The sequence below is a fragment of the Dromiciops gliroides genome, chromosome 3, assembly GCF_019393635.1.
Source record: "Dromiciops gliroides isolate mDroGli1 chromosome 3, mDroGli1.pri, whole genome shotgun sequence".
Classification (NCBI taxonomy): Eukaryota; Metazoa; Chordata; class Mammalia; order Microbiotheria; family Microbiotheriidae; genus Dromiciops; species Dromiciops gliroides.
In genome coordinates, this window is record NC_057863.1 from 286,762,544 (window position 1) to 286,784,753 (window position 22,210).

The following is a 22,210-nucleotide window of genomic DNA, read 5'->3' on the forward strand; positions in this document are numbered from 1 at the left end:
ACTGTACTATGTAAGTAAATCAATGATGAAGACTGCCTTCTTAGCACTAGCCCCCTGTAGACTATTCTCAATATATAATGAAAGTTGAGTTTCCATTATCTCATTAAGTGGAATATATAGAGAAATTTTACTCTGTAAAAATGGTCTACTATTTAGGAATCAGAAATATGTGCTTAAGATTATTAGATTAATATTTTTTAATGTTTTAACATTCCAGACTACAGAGAGTTTAATAAACCTTAGAGGATCTTTGGAAAAAACATTCAGAGATAGAAGGTTCCTTGGAAGTCATTTAGTCCAGGGACTCATTTTAAAAAGGAAAGGGAAGAAGTGTTTCTTTTTTTTTGTTTGTTTCTTTTTTTGCGGGGCAATGGGGGTTAAGTGACTTGCCCAGGGTCACACAGCAAGTAAGTGTCAAGTGTCTGAGGCCAGATTTGAACTCAAGAACTCCTGAATCCAGGGCCGGTGCTTTATCCACTGTGCCACCTAGCCACATCCAAGGAAGAAGTGTTTCTTAAGCTGCTGAAATGTGCCAGAAACTGAGCTAAGTGCTTTATAAATATTATCTTATTTGATCTTCACAACAACTCTGGGAAATAGCTGCTATTATTTTTCCCATTTTACAATGAGGAAACTGAGGCATATTGAGGTTAAGTGACTTTTCCAGGGTCACAAGGCTAATAAGTGTTTGATGCTGAATTTGAACTCAGAGCTTCCTGACTTGAGACCCAGGCCCAGAGAGGTAGTGACTTGCCCAAGAGCATACATATAACAAATAGCTAACCATAATTCACTTTAGTTCTGTAACTACAAGTTCAGTGGGTCAGTTCAGTCCTCTTTCCATTATACTTAACTGCTCACCCATCTTGTCTGGTCCTTGGACCCTGGGCTTGTTGATTGCCTCGGCTCAAATATCTCTTCTGACTTTTTCCCTTCTCCTGATACTGCCCCATTTTTTGGTGCCCAAGGCAAACCACCAAATTCTATTCTCTCTTGACTTAATTCCCTCCCCTAACTTCTTTCTACAAGGGCATTTTCTCTAAAGTTTCCTCTGGGAATAAAAAAAATCCCCATTGGAAAGATGATAAATCTCAAACCAGGTAGACTTAAGGTCCTCAGTTCCTCCAGGCAGATTTCCTTTCCTTTTCCTAAATCTTCTAATTTTCAGTCTTTTCTTAAAAGCCCTTGTCTTCTCCTTTTCCCAAGTAGAACATGTTTTAGTGGAAAACAGCAAAGTTCTATGTGGCAATTTAGCTATTTGTATTTGTTTTAGAAAACTATGGACCATTTTGTTTTCAAGTGTACTACTAAATATCACGAGTCACATTTTTGAAAATAGAGAGTGACAGCACAAAATGGAGAACAAAATCAATTATCAAATTTTTTAAAATAAATAATTTTTTAAAATAGCTCTTGAGGAAAAGGGAGGACTATTTTTGAAAGCATAGAACTTACTTAAATTAGTTATTTACATGAATCAAATTCAATAGCTAATGACCCATATCTCTACTTTGATGGCTCAGTGTTCCATAAGTATTTGGGAATTATTATCCCGTGTAATGATTGGAATGATGCCACCTACTGGAGACTTGCTGTGGGAAAGTTCTGCCATGAGGAAAATGCCTCAGAGGGCAAGGCCATGTGGCTTTTCCTTGGCGTCAGGAAATGCCATTTTGCTCATGGGTGCTGTCTATCAAGGCTACCAGCCAATCAATTTGAGGAGCCTCCTATTTTCTGGGAGGAGACAGCAAGGAGGAAAGAGAGCCTGTGTGGAGAGCTCTCACTCTTTTGGGTTCCTGACTTGATGGTGGTGGTGGCAGCAGAGCACTTCACAGGAAATTTGAGGAAAGATAGGAATGCCAGGCTTTTCGAATTCTGTTCTCAATCTTTTTCTTTCTATTTTTCAATAAACCCTTAAAAACCTAAACTCGTTTTATCAGTGATTTTAGTCAGTTTCCCCCAAAACTGGGGGAACAGATTAGAATCCACATTTAGAATCTTAAATTACACACCTGACACATATTAACAATGTATTTCATGCCACTGTTTTAAGTATTCAGATTTAAAAGTTTTAAGTCATGGTCAGGACTTGAAATATTTCACAATATAGCACACAAAGTAATTCTCTGACTCCCCAATTTTTTTTTTAATTTTACAAATATTTGTCATCTGTCTTTGGCACTATTTTTGTTATTACACCCAAATCTTCTACTTTTACATTTTAATACATAGCCTTGTTTTGACATTTAAGTTGTGAAGAATTCTGCTCCTTAATGCCCAGTTTTTGAAATGATAGTTTGAATTGCTTAAATCAGCATGCTTAAAAAGAACAAGTTCTAAGAACCACTCAGTAGGACTATATCATTAACTTATAATTTCACAGTGCATGAAGGACTGTGTTTTCATTACCCTAAAAAAAAGTATGACCTTCCAATTGACTCCTGTATTTAACATTTTCTTCTCAGCATTAACATCATTCAATGTAACTTTGCATTGAGCACATAAAGTGCCACTGAAGCATTGTACTACAATTTAATCTAATTTAATTTTAGTTTAACAAAGATAGCTGTAATTGGTGATTTACCCAATCAAAGGCCATAGTTAGACAAAAGTCAAACCCACAATATTTTGAGGTCAATAACTAGGCTTTAATTTAAAAACATTATTCTGGAGGGCTGCGGTTCCTCTAAATATTCATTACAGGGCATCTGAAATTTTTCTGAGGCTGAGCCATCATTTATGAAGTCTAAGCTATTACCTGTGTCAAGTCACTTATTGTAAATAGACCTTATTTGCCACAGTGTACCTCAAGGGAATGAACAGGATCATAGCCTGCTTTAGTGTCTGCATAAAGGCTATTCCCTAGTAGAGATTTTCGAGTGTGATATTAAAGAGTCATCAGACACAGCACCCTGGCTTCCTGCTGATAAGAAGCTCCAAAAGCCCTGTCTACCCTTCCTGAATCTATTACTTCAAGTAACCTCAGTCACAGAATAAAGGGAGGGAAGAGTCACACAAAACGATATGTCATTTCCAGAGCTGGCTAGTTCATGCTGCGATACTTTAAGAATATGTAATTGAATTGCTATGGCCGTTCAATCAGTGCAGATTATAGCCACACTCTCCAGTCCCCTGAGTCAATGTAGGCAATCTTTATCAGACAAAAAAATTCACCAACTTATTGACAACCTTCAGTGATGAGTCACTTATAATATTAGCAATACCTCATATCTGTACATTGTTAAAGTTTGCAGAGTTCTTAACATCGATTATCCCCGTTGAGCCTCACAACAACCTTGCAATGTAGGCTCTCTTATTATCCACATTTTATAGATGAAGGAATTGAGGCTGAGAGATGTTTAATGAGTTGTCCAGAGGCATACAGGGAGCAGATGTGCTTTTGAAGTCAGATTTTCCTGACTCCAAGCCCAGACTCCATTGTGTCACCTAATCACCTCTGATAGCCACTTGGATAATAGAGTCATACTATGGGACTTTCCATCTTGATAACATACACCAGAGTTTATGATCTGCTGACAGGGATTTAGAGAACCACTATGAAACATCAGAGTAGGACTTTAAGGGAGGGGATGACCAAATACTTTTATTTATACACACACACACACACACACACACACACACACACACACACACATACATACACACATACATATATGTATATATAATATATCTATATGTACATATACACACATAAAATGTGTGCATGTATATACACATCTATTCATATATAATAATTTAACATTAACAATTATATTTATAATATATAATAATTATATATAAAATCAATATTTTTATGAAAAACAAGTAAAATGTGTATATATGACCAGAAATTGCTTATTCTTTGAAAAATGTGGCTTATTACCTGTTTTGTAAAAGCGGTGCAATCACAGTGTATGTGTGTGTGTGTGTGTGTGTGTGTGTGTGTTCCTGCCTGCATATATACTTTTTTTGGTGTTTTGCTTGGAGCTTTAATAGCCTGATTTGTACCTAATATTTCATATCTTCTAAAAAACATACATCAAATATTGTCTTTTCCTAACCTGATAATGTAGAATGTGTCATGTCTTTGCTCCCTCTTTCCAAAACAACAGAGCCTCATTAAAGACATGGACTCATTGACATAGGGTTGGTAAGTGGCAGTGTTCATTTTGAAGTACCTTCAGGGAAGAGTCAGCTCTGAGAACTCAGTATCAAGATGACATCCATCTGGATCCCTGGGGATGTTAAAAAAGAGAATGCTAAAACATATGTCCTGCCTGGTTTATATATTCAACTGCCTGAAAAGAGGGAAAACAGATCAGATGTTCTCTTGAGTTTTCTTCTAGGTTTATTATCTAATGATTCTGTAACTCATTTGACTATTTCAGGTATTATCTTTTCATATTTTATCATTAAGTCATTTAAAATAGGAAAGAAATCAGTGGTATTATTACTAGGGGTATAACTGCTAAAAATGGGGATACATATTTCATGGTCATTCAAAGTAAAACAACACACATGAAAACACAAAATCACTCTGGAAGTGATGTAACTTGTATTCTTTTTTCAACATTAAAAACACCTAGATTTTATTTTTCTTTTAGAACTATCTTTTAGTATATGACCAGTTTTCTTAGAAATTATCTGGAGCTTTTTCACCTCAGCAACCTTGGAAAGAGCAAGGCTGTCACCCAGACTTAATATGGAGTTAGGCTGGTTTGTTAGTATCAGATCCCCACATCTTAATTTATTTTTACAAATGACCAGGTGGAAGTCTGCTCTGCACTCATAATGATTTAAATTAGTGCTTTTGTGCAATCAAATCTGGGTCAGTATCATTTATAGGTACACAGAAATGAAGTTGAGTGGCTTTTATTTTGCACAGCTTTGAAAACAGCAGGTTGTCTTGCTTCCTATTGTTCAGATTTTTAACTGATAATTAAATCCATTGGCATTGCTGCTAAGATTACAAATAGTATTCACATTACATGGAGCCACCAGGTTACTAACAATTCTGTGATTTCCATCAAATAGCTGCAGATACTTGACTAAAAATCAGTATAAAATTATTTTCCCCCTGAAATTTGTGACTTTCACTGTAATAATGAATGCTTACGTTAGCTCTAACTTTTAGTGTTAGTTTTTTCCTTGAGTTTCAAAACAGTGAAAACTATTTCTTGGGGCTGATTATTACGGGATGAAGTATTAAACAGCTATAGATACCTCATTAACAATTTAAATCTATCAAAGATCAATGCAAAAAATCCCAAGCTCATAGCATTATTTTCATATTAATTGAGCAAGGATTCTTTGTTTTAGACAGATATCAGAGCAATCAAGACATAAGCTGAATCTCAATGGGAAAAAACAACATCCAACCACTTTCCTTAAAATTTCAAATTACTGATAAAAATGAGTCTAGAGTGATTTTCAAGTCAGGGGAAAACCTTAACATTTATTTTAGATACATCGATGATACTAAATTTGTCTGTGAATATAAATATATATGTTATGTGCATGCATGCAAATATATTCATGTTTCTTTATTAATGCTCAAGCTACTTTTGGATACTTTTGCATTTCAATTTGGCATACTTTAGCATTTTAATATTGTAATTAACTATTTAAGACTAATTAGTAATACCCTAAAAATGGCTCCAACTTTAGTGAATGAATAAAATGAATCAGCTACTTTGAATAATGAGGTCATATTCTTATTCCTGAGTAATAGGAAGTGATAAGATATTTTTCAGTGAAATTGTGGTTTAATAAAACAGGTGAGTAAAAGAAAGATTGTAAGATAAGTGTTTTCTATATTTTAGGATGCTTTTTTGAGATTGTCTAAATTCACAGTAAGTGGAGAAAAATTAGACTCGTGAAATTAATAGCATCATTAGTCATATCTTCAATAATTGTTAAGAATCTCTACATTAATAAATCACCCGCACAGCTACAGAGAGGCCTCAAAAGCCAATTTCTCAGTCAGTCCTGAGCCTGGTGGTTCTCATTGTCCCTCAATCCTCTCTCAACTCTGATATTGGGATGGTTCATATACATAGAATGTAAGAGATAGCAGGTCTTATCCCAAAGCAGGAAGTCTTTCTTATACCAAGACTAATGGTAGTGTGTGGTCCTATGATATTGCTGTCACTGAGACTACAAAATTAATGAACTCATATAGATATATAATTACAAACATTTTGGAGACTAATCTATGCAAACTTGGATTCAAAATGGATCTATCCTAGGTGTAGTAGATCAAGTTTTATATTGCCTGTTGACTATGTATATGTCAGACTAGGAGAACCCAATTATATCCATTATTATTGTGGTTATTGGCTTTGCATAGATCTAATAATGTAGTTTACCTGTCACTTTAGTTTCTGGTTAAGTCTGAACACCTGTCTTTGTTTAATCATTGCATGAACTGCATACTTAGGGGTAAGTAAATGTTTTGTATCTTACAAGTAACAGTTTTTAAAATGTAAATCTGGGGGGGGGGAAGCTAGGTGGTGCAGTGGATAAAGCACTGGCCCTGGATTCAGGAGTACCTGAGTTCAAATCCAGTCTCAGACACTTGACACTTACTAGCTGTGTGACCCTGGGCAAGTCACTTAACCCCCATTGCCCCGCAAAAAAAAAAAAAATGTAAATCTATAGCTATATGAAAAAATGCTCTAAATCACTGCTGATTAGAGAAATAAAAAATGAAGCAACCTTGAGGTATTATTTATACCTATCAGTTTGGCGAAAATGATTGAAGACGAAAATGACAAATACCAGAGGGGATGTGGAAAAAAACTGGGATTTTAATTTATTGTTGGTGGAACTGTGAATTTATCTAACCATTTGGGGGTATAATCTGAAATTTTGGCCAGAGTTATTAAATTGCCTATAACATTTGACCCAGGCATGTGCTACTAGGTCTATTTCTAAAGATGATTAGAGGAAAAGGAAAAGGAGCTATGTGTTCTAAAATATCTGTAGCAGCTCTGTTTGTGAAATTACAGTGATGCCCATCAGTTGGGGAATTTCTAAACAAGTTTTGGTATCTGATCATTATAGAATACTACTGTGCTATAAGAAATGATGAGCTTGTTGGTTTAAAAAAAATGGATAGACTTTCATGAAATAATGAAGAGTGACATGAGCAGAACCAAGAGAACATTGTACACACTAACAATATTACTTTAAGAACAACTTTGAGAGACTAGTCATTTTGACTATCATAAACACCCAGATTAATTATTAAAGACCTATAAAGGAAGACACTATCAGCATCCAGAGAAAGAACTGATAAATAGAAGCATGTATAGAGTAATTTTAAATATATACATATTTGTGTCATATGGTAGCCATGTAGGGTGGGGTGGGGAGGGAAGAAAAATTACATGATAACTTTGTGATATATTTAAAAGGAATAGCAGGTTTTACATAATAAATTCACAGGTTCATGTGCAATCATCTATTATTCTATGTTATGGAAATGTTCATTCTATTTAATAAATTACAAAGAAAATAAATAAATTTATAATATAAATCTATTTATTGAAAATATTATTGTAGGGTAGGAAAGTGAATGTGGATCAAATCTTTAAAAATATTTGTTCTCTTCAGAAGGGTTGATTACTGGGATTGGATTCAGAAAGGTCTAGGTTAAAATCCATCCTCTAACATATACTATCTGAATAAGCCAGGGAATGATATTTCAGTTCTATACACCTTAGAGAAATCCCTAATACTTATCTACTCAATTGTAGATAGCTTACATTTTGATTTTAGGAGTTCTTAAAACAAGAAATTCTGAAAGTGAAGAAATCATTGACTTTCACATAGTCAATGATGTGAAGGCTGATCCAATGCAAGTTTACTTGTTCTTTCAATTGCAGTCAAATGGAGTTTAGCTACTGCTATTATTTATTAATGAAAGAGCAGGAATTCTGTGGGATAAAAAAATAAATTCTTTATTTCTTCAATATATTATAACAAATCAAAAACAACAAAGGCTACAAATAGTTCTTGCTCTACATTTAAAGGTAGATATTCCTCTATGTGTTCCCCAATAGTTATCACAGAAATTTTACATATTTGTATTTGTATTTTTATTGCATTAATATTTTTGAAAGAAAATGTTCTATTCATAGAAAGTAAATTAAAGTTTATGAGATGTATAATGAAACATATTTTCCCCAAACAATAGATTTGAAACAATAGATTGAAAAGGCATAAAGATTTTATTCTGCAGTAAAATCCCTATAGGCTCAGCAAAGGCTCAGAGGCTCCCCCAAAGTAATTTAATGCACAACTGTCAAGAAACTGTAATCTATCCCTCAGAGGATATGATTATTTCTTTGAATACAAATGTCAAGATAAAGCTAAGAGTTATGTAATTAAGCATAGTAATAATACCTAATTATTAAAAAATATAAATCTATGCCTCTTTTAAAAATAATTCTTACAGTGATAAAAACAACTAGAGCTGTGTATTAGGATAAACAACTACTACTAATGGATTAATTAGATTCAGTCCCTAAAGATAAGACAATGAAGTTTAAAGTTGATAGCTATAAAGTTATACTATTTACCATGTGACAAAATAAATACAACCAATACTGAATGTTCATGTATTATTCATAAAGTACTCTATATAACGCCCCCAAATCAGAGGTTAAAAAAGCCTTGCTATTCCTAATTACAAAAAATATTAGTAATCATTATATTTTTATTAACATACAAATAAATTTTATGAAACAAAATAGTATAACATACATATTTATGACACAAAATAACAATAATAACATAAATGTCTTAGGTAGGCTTGCTTGATACAAAGTTTCTCAAAGGTAGTATTTTTTAATATCACCATTCATAATTCCTTTTAGCTACTTACTTTCTTCTATTAATATATCCTTCCCAACACTCTCCCCACAATCGAGCAATTTTTTAAAAATGATAAAAAAGAAAAAAAGAAGTTCTCATGCATAGTTCAACAAAACATTTCTCTCGTTGGTCATGTCAAAAAATACATGTCTTTTTTTGCATCTTGTGTTCATCATCTTCCTTACAAGTAAGTGTGGTGTTTATTTCAACTTAATTGTTTTGGAATGAAGTAGTTTATAGATATATTTAATGAAAATACTAAGTACTCTGAGCATATATGGAGAAAGTAACATTCCTCCAAGACATTGTATGGTATTAGTTATTGAAAGTCATCAAATTTGCCATCTTTCTTTTTATCTGAAAAGCAAAAGCTTAGGACACCATTTTTCTTGGAAGTACTTTAGGTACAAGAATTCTCATTCATTTTTTTATACTCACACAAATGAAACAATCACAAAATTCTTCCTATGTAAATATACACATATTATATACATACATACATGTATGTGTCATTTCCCCATTAGCTTTGATGTTATTCAGAGTTGATCCATGGATTTCCACATAAGTATTGAGCATGAAGCTTCAAAATAAGAATTTTCAGGGATAACCAGAATAAAGTAGAGTAGAAATATCAGTTAAACCACATTTTTCAGTCTTTTGTCACATATCGTTTTTATTTTTAGTCTTTTCTCTATTTGACATATGTTCTAAACCAGGGTGCCATAAAGTTTTTATTGCCTTAAGTTTGAAATGACCACATTATTCAGGAACTAGAATCTCAAGTGAATTTTTAGCTCTTTTCAAAATGTAGAAATAAAATTTTAGAGTATCTTTCCCTAGTATATGCTTTTCTTTTTAATGCAACACATTTTTTCCACTTTATTCTCCCTTAACATTTTCTTCTTTGAGTTACAAGGGAGCTAGGATTCATGACTCGATCTAATAGAACAATGTTTGATTTAAGCAGTGTTTTATGTTCCCTTAAGAATTTCCCATATTGATTCTTCTTGGCCTTTAAAGAACACCTTTTCCCCTACCCCTACTTTTGTTTTATATAAAACCAGTCCTTCGCATGATGTCTATAGGCACTTAATAAATGCTTATTGATTTAAGTTTGGATCATCATTTCAAATATAATTCATTGATAATCAGGAGATAAGCATTTATTAACAACTTCCTAAGTTCCTGGCATTCTACCAAGTGATGGGAATAAAAAGAAACAGAAAAGGCAGACATAGCCCTTGGGGAGATAAAAATCAAATGGGTGAAACACTATAGGAACAGCTATGAACAAAGGAGTTATGTACATAATAATACATGATTAACATCCAGAAGGCACTAGAATGAAGAGACATTGGAAAAGGTCTCCCGCTGAATGAAAAATCTCAGTTGTGACTTGAAGGGATCCAAGGAAACCAAGGAGAAGATGATTCCAGGACCAGGATATAGCCAACAGAAGTGGAGGCTCATATCGCTGGATCAAAGTCCATGAGGTAGAGAGTAAAATTTAAGAAAATTTAAAAAGTTGAGGAGGGAGGGCTAGATTATAAAGAGCTTTCAATGCCAACCATAAGATATTATATTTGATCTAGGAGATGATAAAGAGTCAATGGGGTTTATTGAGTGTGAAGGTGACATGGTCTGATCTGTTCTTTAGGAAAATAAGAATTACTTTGGATGCTGAGTGGAGAATGAACTAGAGTCGGGAGACTTGTGGGAAGCTCACCAACCACCAATCAATTTTAATAATCCAGGTGTGAGGATATGAAGGTCTGTACCAAGATTGTGGTTGTTTCAAAGGAGAGAAAGACTTAAGAGATGTTACATAGGTAAAGCCTACAGACCTCTACAATATATTGCATATGAGGAGTGAGTTATAGTGAGGACTTGAAGATGGTCTCTAGGTTATAATTTTGGGGACTAGGAAGATGGGAGTACTCTGAACAATCATAGGGAAATTGGGAAGGGATATTCAGAGGTAAAAATAATGAGTTCATTTTTGTACATGTTGAGTTTAAGATGTCTCTTGCACATCCAGTTCAAGATGTCTATGGGTAGTTGGAAATGTGAGATTAGAAGTCAGGAGAGGGGCAGCTAGGTGGCAAAGTGGATACAGCACCAGCCCTGGATTCAGGAGGACTTGAGTTCAAATCGGGCCTCAGACACTTAACACTTAATAGCTGTGTGACCCTGGGCAAGTTACTTAATCCCAATTGCCTCAACAAAAGAAAGAAAGAAAGAAAAAAAGAAAGAAAGAAAGAAAGAAAAAAAGAAAGAAAGAAAGAAAGAAAGAAAGAAAGAAAGAAAGAAAGAAAGAAAGAAAGAAAGAAAGAAAGAAAGAAAGAAAGAAAGAAAGAAAGAAAGAAAAAGAAAAGAAGTCAGGAGAAAGATTAGAGTTAAATAAGTAGATCTTTGAATCATCATCAGAGATATGATAACTAAATTCATGGGAATTAATGACATTATCAAGTGAAATAGTATAAAAGGAAATGAGAAGAGGGACCAGGACACTCCCAACCCCATAGGACACTCACAGTTAATGTATGTGAACTGGATGAAGATCCAATGAAGGAAATTGAAAATAAGTGGTCAGATAAGAGTAAAACCTATGGATAAGAGAATACCAAGGATAAGAAGATGGTGGATAGTGCCAAAGTTTGCAGAGAGGACAAGAAAGTTGATGAATGAAAAAAGAACATTTGATTTGGCAACTAAGAGATTGTTGGTAACTTTGAAGAAAGCAGTTTTGATTTAATAATGACATCAAAAGCCAGAATGTTGAAAGTCAAGAAGAAAGTGGGAGGAGATGGAGTGGAAGAACCTATTACAAACCGCCTTTTCAAGAATTTTAGCCAAAAAATATCTGGAAACAAACAGAACTATATTTCCCAGGAATGGGAACAAGTGAAGGTCTTTTGAGGATTGGAAAGACTTGCACATGTTTGTAAATCATAGGGAAGCAGCCAGTAGAGAGGGACAGATTGAGGATAAGTGAGAGAATGGCATTCATAGAGAGGGGACAATCTGCTAGACAAGATGAGATGGAATGAATATGAGTGAAATGAGCAGAACCATGAGAACATTTCATATAGTAACAGAAATATTGCTTTGACTATTATAAATATCCACTTAAATATAAAGGATAAATGAAGAAAAATGCCACCTGCATCCAGAGAAAGAACTGATAAATAGAAGTATGTATAGACTAATTTTACATATATATGTTTGTATATATGTATATGTGTTCATATGTGTGTGTGTAATGGTATCCATCTCTAGGGTGGGGAAGAAGGAAGGAAAAAAGGGGGGAGAAAAAGAAAAAAAAAGAAATTGACATGCTAACTTTATTATATATTTAAAAGTTTCATGTATAATCATCTTTTTATTATACTATGATGTGGAAATGCTTGTTTTATTCATAAATTTAAAAAAAAGATAAAAAAGAGGACATGGAATGGGGTCAGCTGCACAGGTAGGTAGCAATTTTGGCCTTAGCAAGGATAAGTACCAAGTCATCATTTAAGACAGGGATAAAGATGAAGAGATAGTGGTAAAAATGTATCTGGGTCATATGACAAAAGGAAGAGAAGAGGTGGCTCTCAGCAAATGACTTCAAATTTTTCATTGTGAAATATATTGCAATTGAAATACTGATTTTATTTGGGGAGGTAGCATTTGGTGCCCAAGCCAGACAAGAGTATTTAACAAAAGAATGATTCTTGTTAAAAAATAACACCTTTAAATCTCATGAACATTCATAGAAATATTATATATAATATAAGCTGTAAATTACAGGTAAATATGAACCTCCTTTCACTTTTTTGGTAAGAAAAAATTCTGACCATATGTAAAAAGTAGTTCTGGTTATAATACTTTGGACTATTCCTGTTCATTTACTATCAAACTAAATGACTTCTGGGGACCTTCCGATTCTGAGAGTTACTTTTTAAAGGAATAAAATATATTTAGCATTAAATAACCCCAGGGAAAAACTAAAAGAAATGTGGGTAGGCTGATCACAGGGTCACTGATTTACAGTGAAAATGTATCTTAGCAGTTATAGAATCCAATACTTTACACATGAGGAAACTTTGGCCGAGAGTTTATGCAACTTTGATAGCTTCAAATCCCTTTTAAGTGTCAAGGGCAACATTTCAACCCAGGTCTTCCTGACATTAAATCTTGCACTCTCCTGTAACCCATTTGAAATTCTATGGTTTATCTATTTTTTCTCTTCTAGTTTTCTCAGACATTCTCTCGTTAACATCCATAGAAGCAGCATTAACATGTTGTTAGGTGACATCTTTTGTTTTTTGTAACACCCTACAGTGTAAAAAATAAAATGTTTTTGTTTATGTCATTCTTTATAAAGGCACTTTACACAATAAAATAAAAAGGCCTCCAACTCCAGAATTGCTGTTGTTGCAGGGGAGCCATTGTAAACAGTCAGTTGAAAGATAACTTAATGAAGTAAAGACACAGGACAGAAATTTGTGTGAATAAGTAAAGAAAACAGAAGCAGAAGATTTAAATATTTCTCAATTGACACATTTAGGAAAACCTTGGCTTACCTAATGGAGGTAAAGTGCAGAATTATTTTTTTCATGATTTGTCTAACCATCTGAAATTAAGATGCAAAATTCAATTTCAATATTTATTTATGTGTTGACAAGGCATCATGCTACTTTCTGGGGGACAGAAAAATAAATATAGCTTACATAGGATCTGCTCATACAATATGATGAAATGCACTACCAGTAAAATTATTATTACTGTGGCATACATTTTTTTTCATTATCCCAAAACTTAGGGATTGAGCTGTGGTGAATTTCTTTAAAAATAAAGTGGCGAGGGGCAGCTAGGTGGCACAGTGGATAGAGCACCGGCCCTGGAGTCAGGAGGACCTGAGTTCAAATCTGGCCTCAGACACTTAACACTTACTAGCTGTGTGACCCTGGGCAAGTCACTTAACCCCAATTGCCTCACTAAAAAAAAAGTAAAATAGAAAAAATAAAGTGGCAAAATAACTTTTTTTCTTCTCTATTGTCTTGAAAGAAGAATGAATGAAAAGTTCATCTGTGGCATTAAATTGTAACCTCTAGAATTAAGGGCAGTATTGTGAGTGTGCAATTAAGATCATTGCTAGAGCTTTTATTACATTAGAAAGGAGTGTAAAGGAAGAAAGAAAATAAAATAGAAAGTTAAAGGAAAATATTACAGCTTTGGTTAGCAAGTGATATTAAATGTGGGATTTTATTAATCATATGATGATCATTAAGTAAAATTTAATATCCAGATGACAAAAATATATTAAATAAGACTACATGTCCTATGAAGTAAGCAAAATTCACCAAAATATGACTGTACTACAGTTTGCTAAATCAGACTCTGTTTTGTCTGGCTGACATGCCTGGTATGCTGGCCATCTGGCTTTTTCATCCCCCTAATGTTTGCACACCCACATATCAATCACAAGTGTTCTGTCTACTAGCTAGTTGGGTGCCATGCCAGGACTCCAATCCACTCAGGCAAGAAGGCCAAAAAGGAATTCTTCTGCTGGACCTGGTATTGGCATGGGCCGTGGATAAGGAGGGACATTTGAGAGAACATTTGCTTCATCTGGCAGTGCTACTTATGCCACTGTTCTGTTAGATTAGGTCTATGAATGTTAGGTTGCAAAATGTCTCATTGCCATCATTTACTTTGGCTCTGCTTGAGATTAACAGGGGAAAAAGAGCTTCTGGTGTAAGTTCTCTTTGTACTGCAAGGACATGGGTCATCATATTCAAATCGTTATCTAGTGTTTTAGAGTAGTAAATAGGAAGACAATGTGGGCAATACATTGGGCATTAGCTGCCTAGATATGACAGCAATATAGATACTGGAAGAGTCAATAACAGAGCACACAATTCATCCCGTTTCCTAAGGTGATATATATGTATGTGTATGTGTGTATGCATGTGTATGTATATAATCATACATGTGTGTATATATACAACATAGATATGTGTATGTATATATTTACACATATGTATATATGCATCTACATTTATTTCTGGAGGAGCATTAAATAAATAAAATCCATTTTCTTTTGAATCTCTCCACATCCTTGGTGAGGAAAAAACCAAACTTGGACAGAGATATCTATGGGTATGGTATGTTTATTGAGTACAATTTCAATCATGATTGTTTTCCTGTAGTTTTGCTTAATTGTTTTCCCTTATTACAGGGTAACATACTGCTGCCTGGGAGGAAGATAATATGCTTGTATATCTGGATCTGACTGTGATATAAAAACAAATGCTATAAAAGGGGAGAAGGTTAGAAGAGGGATGAAGGGGGGAAAGGTAGGAAGGAAAGTAGGAGAGAGGGAGAAAGGAGGGAAGGAAGGAAGGAAGGAAGGAAGGAAGGAAGGAAGGAAGGAAGGAAGGAAGGAAGGAAGGAAGGAAGCAAGGAAGCAAGGAAGCAAGGAAAGGAAGAAAACAGAGATGGAGGGAAAGAGAAGGGAGAGAAAGTACTAGGAACAGAATTCTGTTATCTTTATTAATAACAATCCCTAATTCCTGTATCTGATCAGTTATAATAACTGAAGAATAATTATAAACTGCCTTTTCAAGGAGTTTAGCCACAAAAGGTTTAAGAAATGTGGGATAATAGTTGAGGGAGGTGGGTGGATGGAAATGACTTGTAGACAGGGAGATCTTGAAGATAATTGAGAGAATGGGAAAAAGAAAAGAGGCAATCTGTTGTAGAAGTTGGGTTAGGTTTTATTTATAACTCAGATATGTATAAATCAAGACCCCTGACTTTTCAGGAGATAAGCATATTTCCCAGAATACATAATGAGCCTTTCAATGAATAGTATGTAAAGTATTTTTCTGGCAATGCAATTCAATTATGAGGATCTACAGTGCCTTGCTTCTCTCCCCAACTTCAGTCTACTTATATTGTGATAGAAGCTTCACTATTTCTGAATAATGAGTTTTGTTTGAATCTGCCATAATTGAAAACAAAAGGAAAGTAAAACAATTCAGTCAACAACCTTTAGATGATTTAACTAGACTTTTTTCTCATCTGGAAGTTTTCATGCCATAGAAATAAAAACAAAATGCCCAGATTTTTCAACAAATTTTAAAAATTCACTTCCATGTTGGTATTATGTAGATACAACCATAGTTATCTCAGTAAATTTATTATTTCTTTCAAAATGAATAATTCTGAAAATAGTTTTTCACTTTCTAAGTGGCTGATGTTCCCAAAGAAAAAAGTCCTATGTATTTGAAAGTTACAAAAATGTTTAAGATTTCAGAAAATTGAGTCTTGCTAAATATCTATATTTTTAAGACTGAGCACCAAAATAAACTTTAAAAAGTAATTCTTTGAAATGTCATCAGAGACAAAAGTGGGGGATGATTTGATTTGATATCATAGAATATACTCCAATATTTTCCCCTATATTTTATTTAGGAAGACAGGAAAAATAAACTTCACTCATATTGAATTCCCAAAGTCTCCTAAAACATGACTGGTATTTCCCAGGACTGCTTTAAAGAGAGGATCATTAATTTTCTTCCAAAACATGATGCTGAATTTTTCTAATTGTCCCAAATATTTATAATTCAGCAAAGAAAAACACATAATTGACTATCAGCCTTTGGGATTGAGGAGTTACAACTCCTGGAGAAGGTGTGGTGGCATAGGTGCAACACTCCCGAACATCCATGCAGTAACTGACTCTCAGAGGAATCTGTTAATAATTTGGGAAAACTATTTTTCCTGTCCTGGCATCTGGCTACTTGGCAAGGTCCCTCAACAGTTGTGTTGGCAGCTCTGTCACTGCCTCTGGTTTTTCTGCATGACTGAATTGATGCTGATCTCCTGGGGATGTTTTGTTATCTTGAAAATTATTTTTATTGACTCAAATCAGAAGAATTTTAGCATATTTAATTGAGAATATGAATTTCTCTGACAGGTTTTTTTCCCCAGTCACTTTTTCCAATGGATTGTAGAAATTATATTTACTGGGCCAGGGATGAACTTATGGCTATCACTGTGTTTTTCTCTTACTTACAAATGATCTGTATACTATTCTAAATCATTTGAAGTAAATTTAATTGTATTTTCTTGCTGTAAAGTTAGGTATATTGCCATTGTTAGAATTCTGCTTGCCAATGGGATTCATAAGTAACAATTTTGGAGAGCAAATTTGCTTATTAGGATTTACAATTGACAGTAATAAATAAAATTGGATTCAAAATCAATGGATAGACTGATTCTATTGCAAATAAATTAACAAACATTTTCATATATTTAATAACTGATTAAGAATCTATTACATGCAATGTGTGTGCAACTAGGTGGCATGGTAGATTAGAGTGCCAGGCTTGGAATTAGGAAGACTCATTTTCCTGAGTTCAAATCCAGCCTCAAACTTACTAGCTGTGTGACCCCAGGCAAGTCACTTAACCCTGCTTAACCCTGTTTGTCTCAGTTCCTTATGTCTAAAAATAAGCTGGAGAAGGAAATGACAAATCACTGCAGCATCTCTGCCAAGAAAATCCCATATGGGGTCACAAAAGCGACAGACACAACTAAAACAACTGAAAAACACAACAATAATAACATTCAATGTACAGCGCTCAAGCAATGGAGTTAATGACAATAAAACATGGAGGCTTTCTCCTTTGACATCAAACTTCTTGTCATCTAGTAGTCAGTCAATCAACAAGCATTAATAAGGGATGGCTAGGAGCCGCAATGTACTGGGCCTGACATTAGGATGATCCCTCTTCCTGTGTTCAAATCTGGTCTCAGAAACTTAGTAAGCTGTGTGACCCTGGACAAGTTATTTAACCCTCCCTGCCTCAGTTTCTCATGTGTAAAATAAGCTGCAGAAGGAAATGGCAAAGCACTTCAGTATCTTTGCCAAGAAAATCCCAAATGGGGTTACATGGAAGAGACAAAGTGAAAGTACCTATGTCTAAACAAGATATATACTGGAGAAATTAGAAGAAAGAAGTGGGCATTTTCATGAAAAGGTATAGGCAGGGCAGTTAGGTGGTACAGTGGATAGAGCACTAGCCCTGGATTCAGGAGGACCTGAGTTCAAATCTGGCCTCAGACACTTGACACTTACAAGCTATGTGACCCTGGGCAAGTCACTTAACCCTCATTGCCCCAGAAAGAAAGAAAGAAAGAAAGAAAGAAAGAAAGAAAGAAAGAAAGAAAGAAAGAAAGAAAGAAAGAAAGAAAGAAAGAAAGAAAGAAAGAAAGAAAGAAAGAAAGAAAGAAAGAAACAAGGAAAAAAGAAAAGGGATAGGCAAAGTTTTTTTGTAGAAGGCAGGATTTTTACTAGTCCGTGAAATAATTCAGGGAAGCCAGGAGGTAGTGATGAAGAAGTAAAGAGTTCCAAGCATGGAGGACACCAGTGAAAATTTCCAGAGGGAAGAGAGTGTCTTGTGTGAGGAAGAACAAGCCCCTGTCGATTCACTGAATATTATAATATATTCGGGATAAGGGAGGTATAAGACTGGAAAGGTAAGGGGGCAAGTTACGAATGGCTTTGAACACCAAATAGAAGATTTTATATTTATCTGGGAGGTGATAGGGAGCCAGAAGAGTTTACTGAATAGGGATGGGGTGATAAAATCAGACCTCTGCTTAAGGAACATCAGTTTGACAGGTGAAGCATGAGTCAGAGAGACTAATCGGCAGGCTATTGCAATATTTCAGGCATGAGGTGATGAGTGCCTGTGCCACGTGGTGGGAAAATAGAGATTGTATAAAGGCAGAACTGACAAATCTTGGGAATACATCAGCTTTGTGTGGGGCAGTTAGAGAGAGTGAAGAGTTGAAGATGACATGTGCTACATTTGACAAGTAAATAGCATAAGGTTTTTTGGGGAGAAGATAACGAGTTCAGTTTTGGATATGCTGAGTTTAAAATGTCTCTAGGACATCTGGTTCAAGATAACCAACAAACAACTGGAAATATTCTGGAATTTAGGAGAGAGGATAGGGCTGGATAAATACATTTGAGTATCTTTTGTGTAGGACTAATAATTGAATGCATGGGAGATGATGAGATACGAAATTGAAATAAAGTACAGGAGAAGGGAGAGAGGGTACAAGACAGAGTCCTAAGAAATAACCATGATAACCAGGCACAACCTAGATGAAGATCATGCAATGAAGATTCAAAAGGAATGAACAGATAAGGAGGCCAATGAGGATACAGTAATGTCATGCACACCTAGAGAAAAGAGATTATAAAGAAGAAGGTGGTCAATAATATTAATGACTTTAAAAACATTAATAAGAATGAGGGGAAAAAGCCAGTAGATTTGACAAATGAGAGAGCAATGGTAACATTGGAGAGAGCAGTTTCAATTGAATAATGAGGTCCTAAATCAGAATGTAGAAAAGCAAGAAAAAAGTAGAAGTGTAAGCATCCATTGTAGACTGCCTTTTCAAGGAGTTTAGCCATAAAGGTTTAAGAAATATGGGATAGTAGTTGGGGGTGTCATGGATGGAAATGACTAGTAGACAGGGAGATCTTGAAGATAATTGAGAGAATGGAAAAAAAAAGAAAAGAGGCAATCCACTGTAGAAGTTGGGTTAGAAGGGTGCATGTACTTGTGCATGTAGAAGGGCTACTTCTTTATTTGAGACAGAAGTGAAGAGATAGCAGCAGAAGGTATCTGATTGATGTGAGATGAGGAGAAGGAAAGAGGAGGGAGCTTTCAGCATAATGCCTCTTTATTTTTCTATGAAAGATGAGGTAAGGTTCATAGCTGAAAAGATGATGAAAGGGGGATCAATGGAAAGTATGAGAAAGGATGAAAAATTTTTAACAGAGAAGTATAAAAGGATTTTCATGCTGCAGCGAAGGCGTTGTTGAATAGGTAACACATTTTAGAGGACCCAGTTAGCATCATTTTGCAATTTTCTCTATCTTCATTCAGCAGGACATTTATAAAAGTAAGGACAGCAGATGGTGGCAGTGATCCAAAGCTGAAATTTGGCAGGGTAAGATCAGCAATAGGATATGAAGGAATAAGTTTCAAGAGAAAAGACAGTACAGAGTTGAAATGGTTTCCCAAAAGGTAAAGATGGGAAAGGGAGGAAAGTGTAGCACTGACAGGGTAATGGCCAAGGACAGTACTGAGGTGTCTGGGAAATGGAGGTAATTCGGAAGAATAGAGTTTGGAATTAAATGACGGATGAAGAGTTAGAAAGACAACAGAGTATAATCATGAGGAAATTTCAGAGTACATGAACCTGAAGATGATGCATTTGTGGGTAGTGGCAAGATAATGGGTATGACCATCTCTGTATGTAGATGAGATTGGATGGAAGAGTTGTTGTTGTTGTTGTTTGTCCTTCTTGAAGCGGACCATGACATTGGCAGGTTACGTTATGACTTGTAGTGGGTTGGATTCAAGTGAGGGAGGGCTATGCAAAGTCACCAGCCTCAGTATCTCCTCCAGAGCCATCTGGGCTGGGCCCAGTGGCAATATATATATATATTATATATATGATCACACAGTAAGTGTCTGAGATCAGCTTCGAACTCAGGGACTACCACCTTCAGGTCCAATGCTTATCCAATGTGCCACTTAGCTGCCCTGGATGAAAGAGTAGGCCATGCTAAAAGAGTAAGTTGAGAACTGAGAGCTTAGGATACTTGAGGAAATATCTGCAGTTATGGTGAATTTCCCTATTAAGATGGGAGGTGTGAAACATATGGGCCAGAGGCATTTAGGTGGCTCAGTACATAGAGCACCGACCCTGGATTCAGGAGGACCTGAGTTCAAATCCAGCCTCAGACACTTGATACTTACTAGCTGTGTGACCCTGGGCAAGTCACTTGACCCGAATTACCTTACCAAAAAAAAAAAAAGAAGAAAAATATGGGCCAGGAAGCAGAGTGTAGCAAATAACTAAGAGAAGTTATTGACCTGATGATGATGATGATGATGATGATAGTAATAATGTTTCATTTAAAGAGCAGTTTATGATTTGGAAAGCACTTTGCAAATGTTATCTCATTTTATTCTCACAAAAATTCTGGGATGTATATGTTGTTATTCTAATTTTACAGATACGGGAAATGGTTTTTATTATATTTTTGACTTGTAATAAATAAATATATGTACACATGTATGCATATATACATATACACACATATTCATACAGTATGCATAAGAATATGCACATATAGTACATTCACACATATATCCATGTGGCACAATATATACACACATATACATGCATGCATGCATGCATATGTGTACAAAGGTATTTCAGTAAACCACATCAAACCTTAAGATCATAGATTTCCAGCTAAAAGGGACCTTAGAGTAATTAAAAACAATTTTTTCTTAAACTGTGTGGTGTGAAACCACATATGGGATCATGTAACTGAATATGGAGGTAGCAAAAAAGTTTGGCAACAGTAAATGGTCATGAATACCTATTTTATATATCTATATAACTGGAGTCACATAAAAATTTTCTTGGGGTTGCTAGTGGAAAAACGTTTAAGAAGCCCTGATCTAGACAAATTATCTCATTTCATAGATGAAATTCTGGGTCAGAGCAGTATAGTGACTACTGGCAAAGGTTGGATTCAATCCTAGGTTCTTTGACTCAAATTCCAGAAATCGTTGCAAGCTGCCTATTTGCCTCTTCCAAGTGTGGGAGCAGCTTACTTGTATGTATGTGTGTATGGCAAACTGAAGATGAGTACTTGTTGTAGTTATGAATAAGCAATTACCTGTTATGGCTCTGGAGGGGAAAAATGTCTTCTGGGAAGGAAGGCTTCTAGATGGTATGGCATTAGTAGAGACGTCTAAATGAGCTGAAGCATTGGCAAGAGATAGTAACAATTCATTTTTTAAAACAAATGCTTTCCTCATAATAACCCTAGTAAGCAGTTATCACAGAAATAATAATCCCCAGTTTAATGATAAAAAAGCAGAGGCACAGAGAAGTTGACAGCTTTATCCAGACTCACATAGTTAAAATGTATTAGAGCTAGAACTCAAATTCAGATTCAAAGAACATGACTCTTTTCACCACACCTTGCTCTTTAAATGATAGAAAAGTGAGAGAACAGAAGACAGAAGTTGGCTTCAGTGGGGCAGCTAGTTGGCAAAGTGGATAGAATGCCAAGCCTAAAGTCAGGAAGACAAGTTCAAATTCAGCATCAGACACTTATTAGCTATGTAACCCTAGGCAAATCATTTAACTTTCATCTCAGTTTCTTCATCTGTAAAATGAGAATAACAATAGAACCCCAGGGTTGTTGTGAGTATAAAATGAGATA

The 22,210-nt window shown here is 35.0% G+C and overlaps 1 protein-coding gene across 1 annotated transcript in view; it reads left to right on the forward strand.

Annotated features, from left to right (window-relative positions):
* Nucleotides 1-22,210, forward strand: part of DMD (dystrophin) — a 2,325,391-nt gene that overhangs the window by 263,016 nt on the left and 2,040,165 nt on the right.